This window comes from Musca autumnalis, unplaced genomic scaffold (assembly GCF_047663935.1).
Source record: "Musca autumnalis isolate F117 unplaced genomic scaffold, ASM4766393v1 scaffold_5, whole genome shotgun sequence".
Taxonomy (NCBI): Eukaryota; Metazoa; Arthropoda; class Insecta; order Diptera; family Muscidae; genus Musca; species Musca autumnalis.
In genome coordinates, this window is record NW_027412088.1 from 168,666,781 (window position 1) to 168,685,709 (window position 18,929).

The 18,929-nt window shown below is 40.6% G+C and overlaps 1 long non-coding RNA gene across 1 annotated transcript; it reads right to left on the bottom strand.

The window, feature by feature from the left end:
• Positions 1 to 327: 327 nt before the first annotated feature.
• Positions 328 to 12,399, bottom strand: LOC141386522 (uncharacterized). Its single transcript, XR_012408396.1, has 2 exons — positions 12,152 to 12,399; positions 328 to 3,640 (listed from the first exon to the last, which is right to left on the bottom strand). It is a non-coding gene; the product is annotated as an uncharacterized lncRNA (long non-coding RNA).
• Positions 12,400 to 18,929: the final 6,530 nt, after the last annotated feature.

The following is an 18,929-nucleotide window of genomic DNA, read 5'->3' on the forward strand; positions in this document are numbered from 1 at the left end:
TCCCCCACATAAGTTCAACATTTGTGTTAATTCCTAATCCAATTGTCGGCAAGTTCAAATGTTGAAAAAGGGCCACATAATTCTGAAGAGACGCTAAATCCATTCTATCCGTCCGTAGATGAAAGTTTCAATTCACATTGGCTGAGGGTATACCTCTGTCGGCAAAGCCGACTGACACTTTTTTGCGTTTGTTTTGGACATTAAGCCACTTTTTTTATTGAATTGATGTACAAAGCTTTTTTCGGTACACGTGTTTGAATGCCCTTGATCATGGTGTTTGGTGAATTATTGTTGCCGCATTTAATTCTAAATATAGTAATTTCCTTGTTTTTGTTCCTTTTGGCTAAATTACGCTCGGGATATTGCAGTCGCCTAAATTCCTATTGGGCGGGAATCGATCGCACCGTGCAAGACATCTGCCCAGTATGCGGCATGGGCCCGCACGATACTAAGCACCTATTCAGCTGCCCTGCCAAGCCTACTCATCTGACTCCAGTGGATCAGTGGTTACATCCCATCGAAGTAGCCAACTTCCTGGAACTGGAGATAGACCCAGAGCCAGATTGAACAGGAGAACGAACATACAAACGTAATAATAAAACACTGTTACAAGAACAACCAGAACGTAGTCCTTGTATACGACTAGAAGGTAGTCTTTACAGACAACCAGAAGTGAGGGAAGGGTGTTTATAGACGACCTAACAGTTTTTATAGACGACCATAAATAAGTTATTATCTACGACCAGAAGAGAGTTTTTGTAGACGAACAAGATATAGGCTTTTAAGCGACCAGAAGGGATTCCTTATACCAAAATGGAGTTTTTTTTAGGCGAGTTTAGAATGTATACGAGTTTACGAAGGTATTTTATATTCAATCTGAAGGGAGTTTTTGAATACAAAAAGGGTGTCTTTATGGAAGGTTCTATATAGACATTCGAAGGAACTCTTTATACTCGACCAAAAATAATTGTTTATAGACTATCAGAAGATACTCTTAATAGACGACCAGAAAGGTGTCTTATATGCAACCAAAAATAAGTTTTCATTGATCAGATGGAAGTCTGAAGGTATTCTATATAGGTCAATTGGGGGTTTTTTAAAAACGGTCTGGTTGGTGTCCTTATAGAGTTTATAGACGAGCTTAAGGGAGCCTTTGCAGACCTTCAGTCCTTCAGTTCATTCTCGCTACAATCACTTCACCCTTTGGCATGAAGAAACATATTTCTTGTGTACCCCCATGATTCGCAGTTTCCGGGTCGTGAGTATTGGACAGCGACATTTTCGCACAACCTATCTTTCTCATTTGCAGGACATTCATCTTAACATGTAATTATTAGTTCCATGTAGGATTTCTCTGTGGAAAGCATAGATGTAGTTCTTGGCTTGGAGAGGATTGGCCAAATTACCTTGGGTACCGTACAGATATGATTATTGTGACAGATCGGGTTAGTCTTGTACCGATAACTTTGTTCTAAGTGGCCCATGAAATTGCAAAGGGTGGCTTGATTGAGTTGTCGACTTCAATATCGGCTGACTCCGATCCACAGCACGCCAGTTAATCCGGTATTTCATTTCGTGTGATGTTAAAATGGCCCGGATCCCAACACAAGGTAACGATTGATTTTAGCGTCCCGAGGGCGTGCGTAAGTAGAGAGTATAGTAGAGGGTATTGTTGCAAACGCCTGCCCCACTTTGCGTTTCTATCTTGGAGCCTCTATACCAAGTAGAGATGGGAAGTTTTGGGTCCAGACCTACATGTGAGGTATGCATACATTAATTTGGTCGAAAGGTAGTTGTGTGATATATAATCACTGATTTCCCCCGGTCCCAGTGGTAGTTCCGATCGTCGTCTCTTGGTGTCAGTGTCTTCCAACATCGAAGATCTGTCGGCTTGGAATAATTATGGTTAATGAGTCAGAGATAGAAGAAAGTGGTTGCCGTCTCACCTTTTTCGATTTGACTTTCAGTGATTTTTAAGGTATCCTTAATCAGGACATATAGGGAATGGAGGTTTAGCATCACTTTCAAAGAAACCTAGGAGAGTTTTTGATATCCTGAAGAACAGAATTGAAGCTACAGTTCTTGCATATTTGATAACATGGCCAGACAAGACCTGTCCGTCATCAGACAAGACCTGATGAAAACCACAGCTACATACCACCAGTGATATGGTTGTGGTCTCTTCCAACGAAGTTTTGTATGATTAGATGGCTATAAGACATTTCTTTGTCCGCTTTCTTTGTCATCTCTACAACAGCTAATGAACACTACCACAGTCTTGAAACACCAATATCCATCATCTACATAATTTCTACAACTGCAACACAACTATCAAAACTATGTCTCACCAATAATCATTTCATCAACAGCAATCTTCAATAATCATCTCCACCAATCAACACAACCCCGAACAACCAGGATGATCACAATGGACCATAAGGTCTCCGAGTGGAGTGGCCAGCATACCAGCCGCGCATCCTAAAACCTAACCTAACCTTGTCCGCTTACCTATGTTTCTTTGTGGTCTAATGAATTTGTGATCTGAATCGCCAACTTCTTCTGCCAAAGATGTTCTGCAAGAGTAGAGCGATATAAGGCATTTCTTTGTCCGCTCATTGGTGCTGATTTTCAAAGGCAAAGCTCCAATGCAAGTCCATCCAAAACAGGGTTTCTTCCTCACGGAACTCTTCAAAATTAAAATTTTTGACAAATTTTGATTTTTGTAACAACTTTGGACAAAACTTTGAAGAATTATTCGAAAACCGGCGGAAAAGAGAATTCCTTTCGGAGAATTTTTTCGGAATCTGAAAAAAATTCTGAAAAAATTCCGACAAATTCGAAATTTTCGGATGTTTGATTCGATATTCTGATTTTTTCGACCAAAACTCTCGTATCCAAGGCGAAGATAAGACCGGCCCATTTTCTAAAATTTATTATCCGTAACTGTTATTCATTTACAAATTAAGGGAGGACTCAGGTTACAGCAAATAAAATCTAAACTTAAATATGTAGTGAAAAAAAATATGTAAACGAGAAGAAAACTATTTTAACTAGAAATAAAGTAGATTTTTTCTATTTAAAAAAAATATATATGTAATTGAAAAGTAATACATACATACACACAATATTGATCCTCCCACCAAATTCATGGAATCTTAAAATGTAAAATTAAAAAAAAAAATCATTTTTTTAATATATGAAATGAGATAAAAAATATAATCCAATTAAAACAATTTGAACAATATTTGAACTTGTTAAGACAGTTAAGAAAGATTGATATATAAATAAATCCATTATATAAAAAATTGAAATAAATTCCATTCCAGCCTTATATTTGATGTTAAACAATCCTAATCCAATAAACAAGTTAAACAACAAAGTATACAATTTATTCCAATACAAAAATTATTCCTAAAAAAATATATTCAAAATATAAACATAATTCAAAGTGATCAGTGGCCCTGCAGAAAAATAAAATAAATGTTAAACCTCTATACGACTTCAAAATTTATATAAAGATATAAATGTAAAGTAAAAAAATCATCTTCACATTGAATGTATATCTAAAAAAATATATATGATCCCATTTAGAATCTACCATTTCTCCTGAAAACACCACTACTCAAAATTCATGTTCAATCTGAAAGAAAAAAAATCACATTGTGTTCAAATGTTGGACTTCGTTTTTATATAAAAAATAACAACTAAAAATTAAAATTAAAAGATTTGATGATGATTTTCAAAACAAATTAAGTATATATTTGTATTTAAAAATTGCAAAAAAAATTATTGAAAAATATACAAAATAATTTAAAATAAAATCAATAAAAAAATACAAAATAAAAAATCACTTGGAATTTGGTACACAATTTTTTTTAAATTTCTAAAATTTTTTACAAATAATTTGAATAAGGAATTTAAATTTGGAAAATTACCAAACTTTTTTCAAAAGGTAATTTTTCATAACTTTTAAAATTTAAAAATATGTAAATTAAATATTTTCCTAATTTTTAAATTTATTTTAAAATTATTATTCAAAACCAGTTAATATAATCACTTAAAAACGATCCTTTAAATTCTTTTTATTACGAGAAGAATTTCATATTCAAGGAAAAAAAAAAATAACACCACGACCAACTTCGTTTACATTTACGATAACTACGAACATGTTATATACGAACATTCAATATACGAACTTGCTATAACAAACATCTATCAATCTACTAGATAACAAGTTTTTGAATAAATTAATATTTCTATTAGATGTGATAGATAACAAATTAACAAAAAAAAAAAAAAAAAACAACAACAACTGGTAATCAAAACTAACACTTCAATTTTTAATATAGTACAAATAATAAAATCTAATTCTCTTCATTTTTGTGTTCACAACTTTTTTCGCGTGTGTATTTTCAAAATTGTTATAAACAAAAATCCATCTAAATGTGATTCCAATTACACTTACATACAAACAAAATAATAATAACAACAATACATTAATATAATATTAACCTTTTTATGTTCAAATGCTAATAAAGAAAAAAACTAATAAAAATTTACTAACAATTACAGATATTTCTTCTTTTGGAAAGCATTTAATGACATACTTGTTTAAGGTATAAAGGTAAGTAAAATTAAATAACAATATTTCACAGAATTTAATCTTGGGTTATATGAACTAAGTTGGTCGTCCAAAGCTTCTCCTCTGGTTGTCCATAAAGACTTCCTACCAATTGCCTATAACTCACTTACTTCGACCATACAGACTCCCTTTTGGTCGTCTATAAATACTCCCTTCTGGTGCTCTATAAAGACTCTCTCCTGGTCGTCTATATAGACTCCCTCCTGGTCGTCTATATAGACTACCTCCTGGTCGTCTATATAGACTCCCTCCTGGTCGTCTATAAAGACTCCCTCCTGGTCGTCTATAAAGACTCCCTTCTGGTCGTCTATAAAGACTCCCTACTGGTCGTCTATAAAGACTCCCTTCTGATCGTCTATAAAGACTCCCTTCTGGTCGTCTAAAAAGACTCCCTTCTGGTCGTCTAAAAAGACTCCCTTCTGATCGTCTATAAAGACTCCCTTCTGGTCGTCTAAAAAGACTCCCTTCTGGTCGTCTATAAAGACTCCCTACTGGTCGTCTAAAAAGACTCCCTTCTGATCGTCTATAAAGACTCCCTTCTGGTCGTCTATAAAGACTCCCTTCTGGTCGTCTATAAAGACTCCCTTCTGGTCGTCTATAAAGACTCCCTTCTAATCGTCTATAAAGACTCTTCTATAAAGAATCCCGTGTGGTCGTCTATAAAGACTCCCTTCTGGTCGTCTATAAAGACTCCCTTCTGGTCCTCTATAAAGACTATCTTCTGGTAATCTATAAAGACTACTTTCTGGCGGTCTATAAAGACTCCTTTCTGGTCGTCTATAAAGACTCCCTTCTTGTCGTCTATAAAGACTCCCTTCTGGTCGTCTATAAAGACTCCCTTCTTGTCGTCTATAAAGACTCCCTTCTGGTCGTCTATAAAGACTCCCTTCTAATCGTCTATAAAGACTCTTCTATAAAGAATCCCGTGTGGTCGTCGATTAAGACTCCCTTCTGGTCGTCTATAAAGACTCCCTTCTTGTCGTCTATAAAGACTCCCTTCTTGTGGTCTATAAAGACTCCCTTCTGGTCGGCTATAAAGACTCCCTTCTTTTCGACTATTAAGATCTCCATCGGGTCGTCTATAAAGACCCCCTTCGGATCGTCTATAAAGACTCCATTCTGGTCGTCTAAAAAGACTCCCTTCTGGTCGTCTATAAAGACTCCCTTCTGGTCGTCTATAAATACTATCTTCTGGTAATCTATAAAGACTAGCTTCTGGTCGTCTATAAAGACTCCCTTATGGTTGTCTATAAAGACTCCCTTATGGTAGTTTATAAAGACTCCCTTTTGGTCGTCTATAAAGACTCCCTTCTGGTCGTCTATAAGGCTCTCTTCTGTTCGTCTATGAAGACTCCCTTCTGGTCGTCTATAAATACTCCCTTATGGTTGTCTATAAAGACTATCTTCTGGGAATCTATAAAGACTACTTTCTGGTCGTCTATAAAGACTCCTTTCTGGTCGTCTATAAAGACTCCTTTCTGGTCGTCTATAAAGACTCCCTTATGGTCGTCTATAAAGACTCCTTTCTGATCTTGTATAAAACCTCCCGGCTTGTCGTCTATAAAGGCTATCTTCTGGTCGTCCTTAAAAACTCCCTTCTGGTGGTCTAAAATCCCCCTTTTGTTTGTCTATAAAGACTCCCTTCTGCGCGCATATGAAGGCTTCATTCTCATTGTCTATAACGACTCTCTTATGGTAGGTCGCAGCTTCACTGGTCGCCAAACATATTGTTGGTGTCGAACAGAATCCATCCCAGCAAAAAAAGTCCTCCCAAAATCATGGGTTTCGTAAGGGATTTATGGCAGCCGTAACTACTCTCAAACCCCCTTTCTTCCCCATTATTTTTACAAGGGCATGTCGCACTCAGTTTGTAGATATTTTATGACCACTAGAATAACTAGTTATTCTGTGGCCACTAGAAGTTGAAAAGTAAGGTGAAAAAAATTCTATTTTTAGACAGTTGATGTAGAGAATTTGTTTTTAATTTCATCAATTTCATTTTACTTTTATTTTACTTTATTTTATTTCGCTGTCTGCCCGAATTGAACCCACAAAACCCTCTGATTTCTAGCCAAAGACACTACACACTATGCCACGCACACGAATATTAAGGGTTGCTTAAGAACTTAAATGTGCAGTGCACATGTTCACCACGAACTGTTATTTTTTAATTAAAAAACTCGCGTGCCGACAGTGAGCGTTGAACACACAACCCTAGGATTTATAGTCGGACACACACTCACTGTGCCACCGTCGTCATTACTTAGGGAGGAGTAAAGTAAGTAGGTTTACCTTGTAAATTTTTTACGTTTCGGATTACCTGTAATGCGAAAAGAAGCTTGTTTACATTACTTTGTAATGGGTTACGTAATGACTACCGGATCCAAATTTTTGCTGGGATGACGCAACAACACCGAGGTCTCAATTTGTTCTGTTTGCAACCATAGGATTTATCGCAAACTCATTTAAATGCAATGTCTGCAACCGTTAGTGTCGCCTTAGACGATGTTCTGGTTTGATTAGACCCACACCACGCAGTACAACGCTACAGCATCAATTTCGCGGTGGCCCGCTCTATGCACCTGCTTTACTCGGAGGAATCTTCCACCGTCACCTCAACAATTATCTGTTTTGTGTTAGTTAATTTTTCATCATAGGAGCGGCAATGTATCCCGGAAGGCCTGCAACAAGTTTTTTTTTTGGTTCATGCCGGGATAGAAAAGAAGACAGAGGGACGTGGATCTGTTCCGGATGTTCGACGCTCATCCACCATATTTCAACATCTATGAGATACAAAGGATGTAGGAATGTGTGCACGTTCTAGGTTGCTCTGGTCTTAGCTGTATTCAAGCGCTACTGAGATAAAAGTTTTATTGTTGTTGTTGTAATAGCATATAATACGTTTTTAGGTTCGTTTTTTCTGCTTAATCTGGTGCTGTGGCTGCTTCGATAGGACATAAGCACAGATCCACTGGAGTTAGTTAAGTAGGTTTGGTGGGGCAGTTGAAATGGTGCAGTGTGTCGTGCGGGGCTGTGCCGCATGCTGGGCAGATATTTTGCACAGTGTCATCGTTGCTTGTCCTATATGAATTTAAACGGCTGCACCATCCAGAGCTTAGTTAAGTCAAAACTACTCTGGTTTGTCGTGGCAGCTGACGTTCCTCAGCTGCGATAGATGGGGAATTTACTCTGAGACCGCATTCCCATGATTGTTGTTTATGGCAATGAACGGAAACAAACAAAACGATTCCCGTGCCAATCACACAAAGCCACAAACTTTTCAGCTTCTCTGAATTTGCAGTGCGTTATGGTCAATAACACACTCAGGCACACACACTGTGATTGCTTAACAACCCTATAAACTAACATCAGCATACCACAGTGAATATTTTATCGAACACCAAACGTTTTTGATTTATTCACATGTGTTTAGTACTATTCCGTTTTCTATCTGCTCTTGTGGAGTTGAGTACTTTTCGCTTTTCGTTTTGTTCGCACTCACGAATGTAAACAAAACGAAACTAAACAGCGAGCTCGGCCAACGTGGGTTATGTTTCGTTTTGTATTGTTCCTATGGAAAATACGAAACGAAACGATTGGAAATGTTATTTAAAGTATTTTTACGTAAGCTGGTTTATGGCATCTGCGACTGCATCTATGTGAGTGCTAACCAAACCTGTTTGATATGCTTGCAGATGTAGGGGTTTTCCTTATGTGGATGGACCTCTCTCTTTTTCTCTCTCTCTCTAGGTGATGAAAATTCCTCCTGACATACATATCTGTGTGAGGGCGTCCTATCCACCAAACGGTGATTAGGATGACTGTCACGGTAATACCCGAGCAAATACTGCGACGAGAACATGCCATACTGGCGTAATATTCACTTTCTCATGCAGATGGTGGCAGTTTTCAGGGCGGCGTTCTGACAAATTTGAATATTGTTTCATCGAGTACAACTGACCAACGCGCACAGACCGACCACAGACCGACCTATCGCATTATAAGTGGTCAAGGTTTTTTGGTTTGTACTACAAATGCTGCCGGATAGGGAGTTGATGACCTTGTTCCTACATCTCAGCTTGTCGCAGATAGCTGTGAAATGCGCGAACGACGTGAACATTCTGTCGAATGTGACCCCTAGAATCTTAGGGTAGGTGGTGGTGCTTTCATCGACCATGACATTCAACTCAGTGCCCTTAACAATCCATGTGGTGAACGGAGTGGCTGTAGATTTAGTGTCGCATATTTGCATATTCTTCTCCACAAGTGGTGTCTTAAGACACGCCGTTCGGACTCGGCGATAAACAGTAGGTCCCATATCATTGAGCTAAATATGAATCGGGGTGCACTCATTGATATGAGAGAAGTCTCCCTTGTCCCGTATGGGATGTTGTGGAACAATGTTTTTTTTTTATTTGCATATTCTTCGCGTGGAAAAAACGTGGTAAGATCAGTCAAATATGAGTTCAGCCTTTCACTAATAACATTAGGGAAGGTACCTCCAATGTCATACAATCATCCGCATACGTAACGAAGTCAATGCCGTCGGGAGGGGGTGGAATACAGAAGAGGTGGGTGTTAAACAGTTCCGGAGATATCAACCGACTTTGGGGAACTTCCTGTTTTACTCTACGGGGCTTTGACATCTTGTACCTGAGTTCGCACGGCTTGCTCTGGTTGAGTCCTCGACAAAAATGTGTGGAGATTATCGTGCCGTGCTGCTTATGAAGCCCACGCTGATGATCGACATCTCCATAGCTATTTCTGACGCTGGGAAAGAGTAAAGCCTCAAGAGTTTTTGCTACGAGCGTATAAAGCGAAATCATTGTGTACGATTTACTTTTGCTGGGATCTTTGCATGGATTCAATACGACACGATATGTTTGGTTAGCGAGAGGTTGAGAGCTTTCGTGAATTACTCAACCCCGGCACATCCACATTAAGACCTGGGTACATAAGCAGCCTCGCCTGCTTGCCTTGCTTTCCTGCTTCATTTGTGACATAATAAAAATAAAAGAATAAAGAAGGCCGAGCAAATTTCGAACTGGGTTGCACTTTTCTTTTTTATTTTTTTTTTATCAGAAGCAATCAAGGCAGCTTATGTACCTAGGCCTTTATAGTACTTTATATATAACCGGATTTAACAAACCAACTGGGTTTGCAATCTTAAAATATAACAAAACTAAAATTAGACGTCTAAAAACTGACATCGATTTTAAAACCACCCTAATCCAAATGTTTCAGCATTTCCAGAGAGATACCAGTAGGCCCTAACGCTTTGGAGGATTTAGCGTCCCTAATGGCATTGGCAACATAACGCATTGTACTGTGTGGTGGTTCCACCTCGGGAGGAAGATACATAATATGAAGTTCTTCTCTTCGCTCTGTCACTTCTGGGATGCAAGCCAAATTGTCGATTAAAATAACTTGCGCGCAGTCCCCAAACGTGTCCGAGGTCCTATCTTCCTTCTTTACAGGGTTCGAGAGTGACTTGACCATTGCCCACAATTCACTTATTCTGGCTTAAATGTTCTAACTCTTCAGAAGATCTAGGCATTTGTTCCGCTTGTGCTTACCGACCAATCTATTAACATACTGTTTCAGCTCCCTAACTCTGTGATCACTATGGTTGGCTCGACGAAGCTCATCACAATCATTTGTTAGTCCCACAGCCTCTGCTAGGAAATGTAGTCTCACTTCGGGTGTTCGACTTGCAGGTATATAGCGAACGGCTGCAGCTGTGATGATGTCCCGGAATATGATTTCAGCTAGTTGATCTTCAGAAGGGTTAAGTAGTTCTCTGAAGCACCGGTGAACTCTATGAAAATAGACCCATGATTGACGAAAGTGCGGAGTTCCGATGTGATGAAGTCTGCGGTCTTCTGACACGATTATTATGTCTGGCGATCTATGGCACTGTCGGCTAATTCTGGTAGGGGCGCTCTCATTGACCGTGCTAAACGTTGAGCTATCAATCTGCTCAGCCAGCGCTACACACCTCTAGTCATTACCTAGGAGTGAATGCCCCAACTCATGATGAACATTCAAGTCCCCTGAGACCGATGTTAAATGCTGTGTGTGCAGTTACTGTTGGGGGAATGCGGGGGATCCTGTATTTTGATGACGGCAATAACTCACTGGGATCTGTCTGTGTTCTCGCAGCATGTAGCATCATACTCCTGTCGTAGTCCCTATGGGCGAGTCCAGAGCAACCCCTAAGATGAACCCACTCTCGGTATTTATTGCACCTTACCAAAGTTTGGGTGTAGTGGATACGGATGTGACAAACCGAGCGCATCCAAATGGATCGTGGGGTTTCCTTCGTCCCGTCACAGACCAATAGAATCCGGAACAGACATTCTTGAATATGATGTTCCCGACACAGAAAATCGATACAAACACAAACATATGTACACTGAGTTAGCAGTCGCTGGCCGGAACGATGATCCAATGAGGATCCGTGCCAATCGGTTTCAAAGAACTAGTCGAAGTGAGTTGACCCTGATGGTCCTGCTTTTTATGTCTTACCATCTCATTTCACAAGAATAGACGAAGTTCCTGTGCTATTGAAAGCTTATGCCAAGAGAAGCTGTCATGGTAAAAACCGCCTCATGTGGTGGTGATTTGCTCCTCATGTACAAATGCTCCGACTTGCTGATTTTTTATGGAGTCTAGTTATGCTCTTACTTCGTGGTCCAGTAACCCTTCCATAATTATCAGTAGAACAGAAGAATGATTAGTGTTTCGTGTGGCATGATTTCCCAGCTTTGGTGATGTAGCTCACGATTGCTAATATAGGAACCCCTGCATTTTCAAGCATATCTGCTGTTATGCCACCCGGCATCGGTGATTTGTAAGACTGATATTGTTAATCGCCCACAAATATTTGTGGTACCTCATTAACTTATTTAGCAGCTCTTCATCCTCCTCATTGCGGAACTAAATATAAGTTGTGGATAGAAGGTTACCGCCAACATCCATACATCCGGAGAAATGAACTACCTTAGGACATAATATCTCTCAATAATATTTTCTGAAACTCCATATACTCACTGAAGCAAAAGCAGGACTTTCACTTTCTCGATTTCACTATTATGCTTATTGGAATTAGCCTTATAGGCTTCCACATCAGTACTGAATGCCGTCTTACAGGCCTTGTTGTATGATTTTCTATCTGCTTTGCGTCATTTCGTTTGTCATATGTTTGGCATTGAAGGTAGAGTTGTGCCAAAGGAACTATATGGAACTATTTAGTTCACTTCGCAGTTCCAATGGCAAACATTTTTTCTTTGAACAAAGTGCGTATACTTAATATCACACGTTAAATTTCATGATGTTACTCATACGTTTTGGAACTAGTACAAGGAACTAGCAACTAGATTACCCAACTCTAATTGAAGGCTACAATTTTTCAACAGTAAGTCCAAAATTATCTGCTTTCCAATTTTAACATTAAAATAGCACAAGTTGGTCATGTTATGTATATAAAACTTGATCAGTTTTTATTACCTCATTTGTGAATTTTTCACTAAATTTCAAGCCATAAAGCGTGAAAGTAGGGTAAAGTCTTTCATTAATCTGTCAGAACCCTTATATTTATTTTTCTTCCTTTAAATTCCTTAAGAGCACAATTTTTTTGCGATTAATTATTTATAATTGACCGCACAAGAATAACACCAGGCCGGCACAAAAAACGCCTTAACATTGCAAATGCATTAAAATTTCACATTGCGGCGGCCACAACTCAAATACGAAACTAAAACAAAACCGCAAAAAACGACAACTTAGTTTTTTTTCTCCAGCAAAAGTTATAACATGCAATGTGCAATTTTCAGACAACCTAGTGCAACTGAGTGGGGCCGGGGAAACAATTCCATATGTGTTCATATGAAACATTTCAGTAAGAATTTATTGCAGCTTTTTTAACAGACCATTCACAGGACTTCTACCACCAGCACGTGTTCCGTAGATAGCATGTCACTCACAGGTCTTCTATAAATAGAAATCTTTTCACAGTTCTTCTACGGATAGAATACCTTTCACAGGTCTCTGTTCGGACTCTGCAATAAAAAAAAATTACATTTCACTGAGCGAACATGAATCGAGATACATTCATTCATTGATATGAGAGAAGTCTCCCTTGTCTTTTCTCGTTTTGTCTACGTTAAAAATAAAAATTAATAATTCTCAGTTCTGATTCTCTGCTATCAAATAAGCAAATACATTTTTTGGTATATCTGTACGTATACATAGTATCGTTTCGTATACGTCATGATGTACCTAAGTAATTAAATGAACTTATGTGCGCATACCTATTGTCGGTGTATCTATAAAGAATTTCCCATTTTTCCCAATAAAGATTGAAGTAATTATGTAAATAAAAAAGTTGTTCGGAATCTCTCATATGTATACGAATGAATAGCATTCTCTAGGCTGTAATCCACTCACTGCATGAACTAACACGTGTGACTGGTTAAATATCTGCTATTAGCAAAAAACTAAACAAAAACAAAAAAATATTATTGCAAAGTGCCTTTTGCGCCTTCGTCACCAAAGTGTTTCCAAGTTCCATCCCTCAGTGCCACTTATGGAGTGTTGTTTTTGTTTCGATTTAATATTTAATAATAGCTGTCTAAGTTTTTTGTGTTAAATTGTTTAAATGTAACCACAACTGGATATTGGGTAAGCGCACATTAATGCATTTGCAGTAGCGGTGAAAGGCGGCACAGTGGTATTGCATTCTTTATTTTGAGGATTGACAAAAATGACCTAAAGGGGATAAACATTGCTTGGAAAGGGGACGCTACCTTATTCAATTCCGGGAAACGTTGAATTGAGGATCTCAGAGCTCCACTATTGCCGGGGTGTCAGGTGAACGCGTGCCTATCGCAGTTCCCAGGTTTGCAGTAAGGATACCAACGGAATTAGAACAGAGTCTCGTTGATAACTGGGCCCCAAAATAGTGAAGACTTAGGTATTGAATCCTTGTCATGGTAAAGGAGGTTTAAGCATGGTGGTTCAGAACTCAGATTATGGTCGACGTGATTAGATCAGGGAGACATGGGGTATCCAACCTTGATTTTGTCAACGATAGTCTGGCGGAATAGACCGTGGAACAAACTGTGGGAACAAGTCTCAGTCAGGCTAGTCGTTCTTCTGAGGTTGAGGACAGTCCATCTGAGGACGAAATTGAAATCATAGTTGTCCTAGCGACTGCAGTCGTCAGAAAAGTGTCCTAGTAAAAAAGACTAAACATAGGAACACAAACACCGGGAAACAAAACTCACCGCCACCTGTAGCTTACGTTATGATGGTTACAACGTTTTGCGGAAGGATCGCACAGGAAGCGGAGGAGGAGGACTTGGCTTCCTAATACACCAGTCTGTCCAGTACAGACCTATCTCGCTTGAGCTTGGCTCTAGTAACCCATACATGGAGTGTATGGGGGTAGCAGTAAAGTGTGGTACTGCCGAGGTAGAGCTGCTTAATGTGTACATAACGCCGGCGTTATATGTCCAATATAAGTTTGCTTTTAGAGGGCGTCTGGTGCTAGGGGACTTCAATGCTCATCATGAGCTTTGGCATTCCGTCCTAGGTAATGACCAGAGGGGTACAGCGCTGGCAGAGGAAATCAATAGCTCCACGTTTTGCGCGGTGAATGAAGACTCTCCAACGAGGATTAGAGGAAACTGCCACAGCTCCCCAGATATCACCATTGTGGCACCAGGTCTGATAAATGACGTATCCTGGCAATCCGTCATATCCCTTAGTTCGGACCACCTCCCTATCATCGTCTCCGTAAACAGACCACCCGACTTCATAACCTCTGGACGCCGTACTTTCCTGAACCATGGGAAAGCTGATTGGCCAGGTTTCAGAGAATTTACCAATCACCGCTTCAGACAATTACCCACCCCCTCAGATCAGAGAGAACTTTCCGAGACATCATCACTAAAGCAGCCGCTCGCTACATACCTGCTGGTCGAATACCCTAAAAATTTCCCAGCAGAGGCGACGGGACTAGCAAATGAACGTGATGAGCTTGGTCGTACGAACCCCGAAGACACTGGAGTTAGAGAACTTACTCTTGAAGTCAACAGGCTAGTAGGCGAACATAAGCAGAAAAAGTGGCTAGACCATCTGAAGCAATGCAACATTGGTGCAGGAATAAATAAATTGTGGGCAACGGTTAAATCACTCTCGAGTTCGGAAAAGAAGGATGACAGAACGGCTGTTACTTTTAACGGCGTGACAGTAACTGACCCAAAGAGGTGCGCATGTTATTTTAACCGCCAGTTCATAGAGTACCCCGAGAGTGATAGGGCGAAGAGAAGTGTGCTACGCCGTATAAGAAGAGCTCTTCCAGCCGAGGAGGTACCACCACAATTTACGATGAGCGATGTTGCAGATGCCATCCGAAACGCTAAATCATCCAAAGCGTTGGGCCCGCACCGAATATCGATGGTAATTCTTAAGCAGCTGGATGAACCTAGAGTTGAGTATTTAACAAGTGTTCTCAACCTATCGTTAGCCACCCATGTTGTACCAGATGCCTGGAAAGTTGGCAGGGAGTCCCGCCACTGAAGCCTGACAAGGATTCCAGCAGAGGTGAATTGTACAGGCCGATTTCACTCCTGTCGCTAGTATTAAAGATCCTAGAGGCGCTACTCCTCCCCATGATGATAAGGTGTTTTCCATTTGCCCAACATCAACATGGATTTCGGAAAATGCATAGTACTACAACAGCATTAGACGCCATATCCACACATATCAGTAGAGGACTGAATCAGAAAGGGCCGTGCGACCGAACAGTCATGGTGGCTCTTGACCTATCGAAGGCCTTCGATACCGTCAACCATGCCAAGCTGTTTGAGGATATAGAGAAAACTAATCTCCAGCCATGTTTGAACGCCAGTCGTTTGTAGAATTCAGAAACAAGAAGTCCAAAACCCGTAGAGTGAAACAGAGAGTTCCCCATCATCGTCGATGACATATGTGACAGGTTAAATGTCTACATAGCTGACCCAGTGCAGTTCTTCCATCTGAGGAATATGAAAATATCCGCCGCTAAATCCACAGCCACGCTGTTCACCGCGTGGACGGCTTAGATGAGGCTCCCACTGAACATATTGGTCGATGGTGCACTGATTCCGGCCACTAACTACCCTAAAATACTGGGTGTAACGTTCGATGGCATGTTCAAGTCGTCCGCGCATGCCACAGCTATTTGCAATAAGATCAGAAGTAGGAACAAGGTTCTCAAGTCGCTGGCCGGCAGCACTTGGGGTGCTGATAAAGAAACCTTGTTGACCACCTACAATGCAATAGGCCGGTCTGTGGTAATCTATGCGGCGCCAGCGTGGTCTGCAAAGGTTAGCGCATCGCAGTGGAAGAAGATTCAAACCTGCCAGAATGCCGACCTGAGGACTGCAACAGGGTGCCTCCTTATGACACCAGTGGACCATCTTCATGAGGTGGCGAAGGTTTTACCGGTGCGTCAGCACATTAAGATGTTGTCGATGCAGTACCTGCTTGGGTGTTACCGCAGTGAGCATCCCTGTCACGATTTAATGGACAGGCTCCACCACCCAGACACGAAAGACCTTCATGATCTAGAGAGAGAGAGGTCCAAAGGTATACAAGAGAACCGCTATATCAACATGCCTATCAGGTAGGCTTGAATCGCATTCACACCAACATGGTTGCGCAAGCAGTGCGAAGATAAACTGTTAATGCCGTACTTGGAGTCCATCCCCCATCCATCGCAGCAGAAGAACGCCAGCTGCCAAGGCAGCTCAGTTAAGATCAGGACGATGCAGCCGCCTCAATTCGTATTAGGACAGAATTGACGCCACGATACCCAACATATGTCCAGCATGTGGATTGGGACCACACGATACTCTGCATTTATTCAACTGCCCAGCTAACCCCACTCACCTGTCTCCTCATTCTTTATGGACGCAACCAGTCCAGGTTGCAGAATTCTTGAGTCTGGATACAGAGGAACTTGATAACTGAAATAATACACGAACGAACATATGTACATGCGTTGCTACAACAACAACAAACTTAGGAAGCCAGGTCCGTGGCGAATCAGGGAGGACTGTCAATCGGCCAAAGTAGAAAGCATTAAATTAATTTGATTCCTGGGCCCCAAAATAGTAAAGACTTAGTTGTTAAATCCTTGTCGTGGTAAAGAGAGGATATTCCATGGTGGGCTTCAGAACCCTGTCGACCATAAGTCGACAGGACTAGATTAGGGAGGGTAGAGTTATGGTGTATTTAACCTTGATGACTGTGACTGTGGGAACAAGTCTTAATCAGGTTAGTGGTTCTGCTAAAGATGAGGACAATTTATCGGAAGATGAAGTTAAACCACAGTTGTGTCAGTGCGTACAGTCGTCAATAAACTATTCGAGGCCCCAATAGAAAACACTAACACTATGAAGCCAGGTACGTCGCTAATCAGGAAGGTCTGTCCATCGTCCGACGTCGATAGAAATAGATTTCCAAGGTAGGATGCAATTGAAAAGGAAAATTAATAACCTATTTAACCATTAATATTTCTACTGCCCAACTAGTGTCGTAAATCGTATTGCTAAAGAAAAGGTATCTTTCTGTACGTCGAAGCCCTATGTTATGAAGTTCGTCTGTGGGAAACCCTCGTCTATCACTGCGAGAGAGTGCATGTTGATAAGTATTAATCTTAAGGTGTTGAGCAAATTCAAATGGCGATTTTCCCACTTGCCCAAGAGAAATACATACTTCGACATATTCTCTCTCATCTTGATGTCCACATTGTGTAAATTGAGTTCAACATCAACCTAAATAGTCCCATAAAGGCAGCATCGGGGGGATGGTGATTTGGATTAACTTCCCATGGGTGATTCAAGAAAAGACAGTTTAACGTAGGTTTATACACTATCTTATGAAGTTTTGAAATGAGAGGATTAATCTCAAGGTGGTGAGCAAATTCGAAAGGATATAACCTCAGTTGGTCAAGAGAATTCTAGAGATCGACAGACTCTCTCTCTCTCTTATTACGATGTCCTTATAGGGCAAATTGATTTTAATATTAACCCCAATAGCCCCCTAGATTGGCTCGACTTCCCATGGGTGAATCATCACCTTGACACACACAACACCTTCTTCAGCGGTAGGCTCTGTCCTCATAGAAGCAGGACCAGTCTTAAAGTTGAAGGACCGGGCTTCAAAGGGGAAGAATCAGCCTCAAGGATACGAAGAGTTGGAACGACAGTGGTCGAGGTCTATGTTTTGTATGGTCAATGAGGCGCCCTTACCAGAGGTATGGTGATTTGGTTCAACTTCGTAGGTTTATGTACTATCTTATGAAGTTATGAAGTGAGGGTGTAAGTTGATAAGGATTAATCTCAAGGTGGTGAGCAAATTCGAAAGGATATAACCTCAGTTGGTCAAGAGAATTCTAGACATCGACAGACTCTCCCTCATTACGATGTCCTTATAGGGCAAATTGATTTTAATATTAACCCCAATAGCCCCCCTGGATTGGCTCAACTTCCCATGAGTGATGATTCTTCCTTGACACACACAACAACTTCTTCAACGGTAGGCTCTGTCATCATAGAAGCAGGACCAGCCTTAAAGTTCAAGGACCGGGCTTCAAAGGGGAAGAATCAGCCTCAAGGATACGAAGAGTTGGAAAGACAGTGGTCGAGGTCTATGTTTTGCACGGTCAATGAGGCTCCCTTACCAGAATTGGCGGAGAGTATCACAGTTCACCAGACATCGTGTCACCTGGTCTGTCTCCTGGATCAGACCATCTCCCATAATTGTCTCCATCAGCAGACCGTCCCATTTCATCACCTCTGAACGCCGCACATTCATAAATCATGGGAAGAGCTAATTGGTCTAGTTTCAGAGAGTTCACTAATCATCGTTTCAGATATCTGTCTGGTAACAGAAAGGACGTTCCGAGACATCATCAACTGCTACAGCTGCTCGCCATATATCTGCTGGTCGAATACCCGAAGTGAGACCAAATGTCCCAGCAGAGGCGACAGGATTAGCAAATGAACGTGATGAGCTTCGTCGTGCCAACCCTATTGACCCCAGAGCCAGGGAGTTGAAACTTCAAGTTAACAGGTTGGTCGGTGAGCATAAGCGGAACAAGTTGTTAAAGCTTTGTTCCAGAACTAAAAAGTTTTTACAATTTTTACGACTTTTACACATTTTACTCGAAAACCCATTCCCGTGCACAAAAAAGTTGTAAAATGTTCACTTCTCTTTAAACCATTGATGCTCAAAA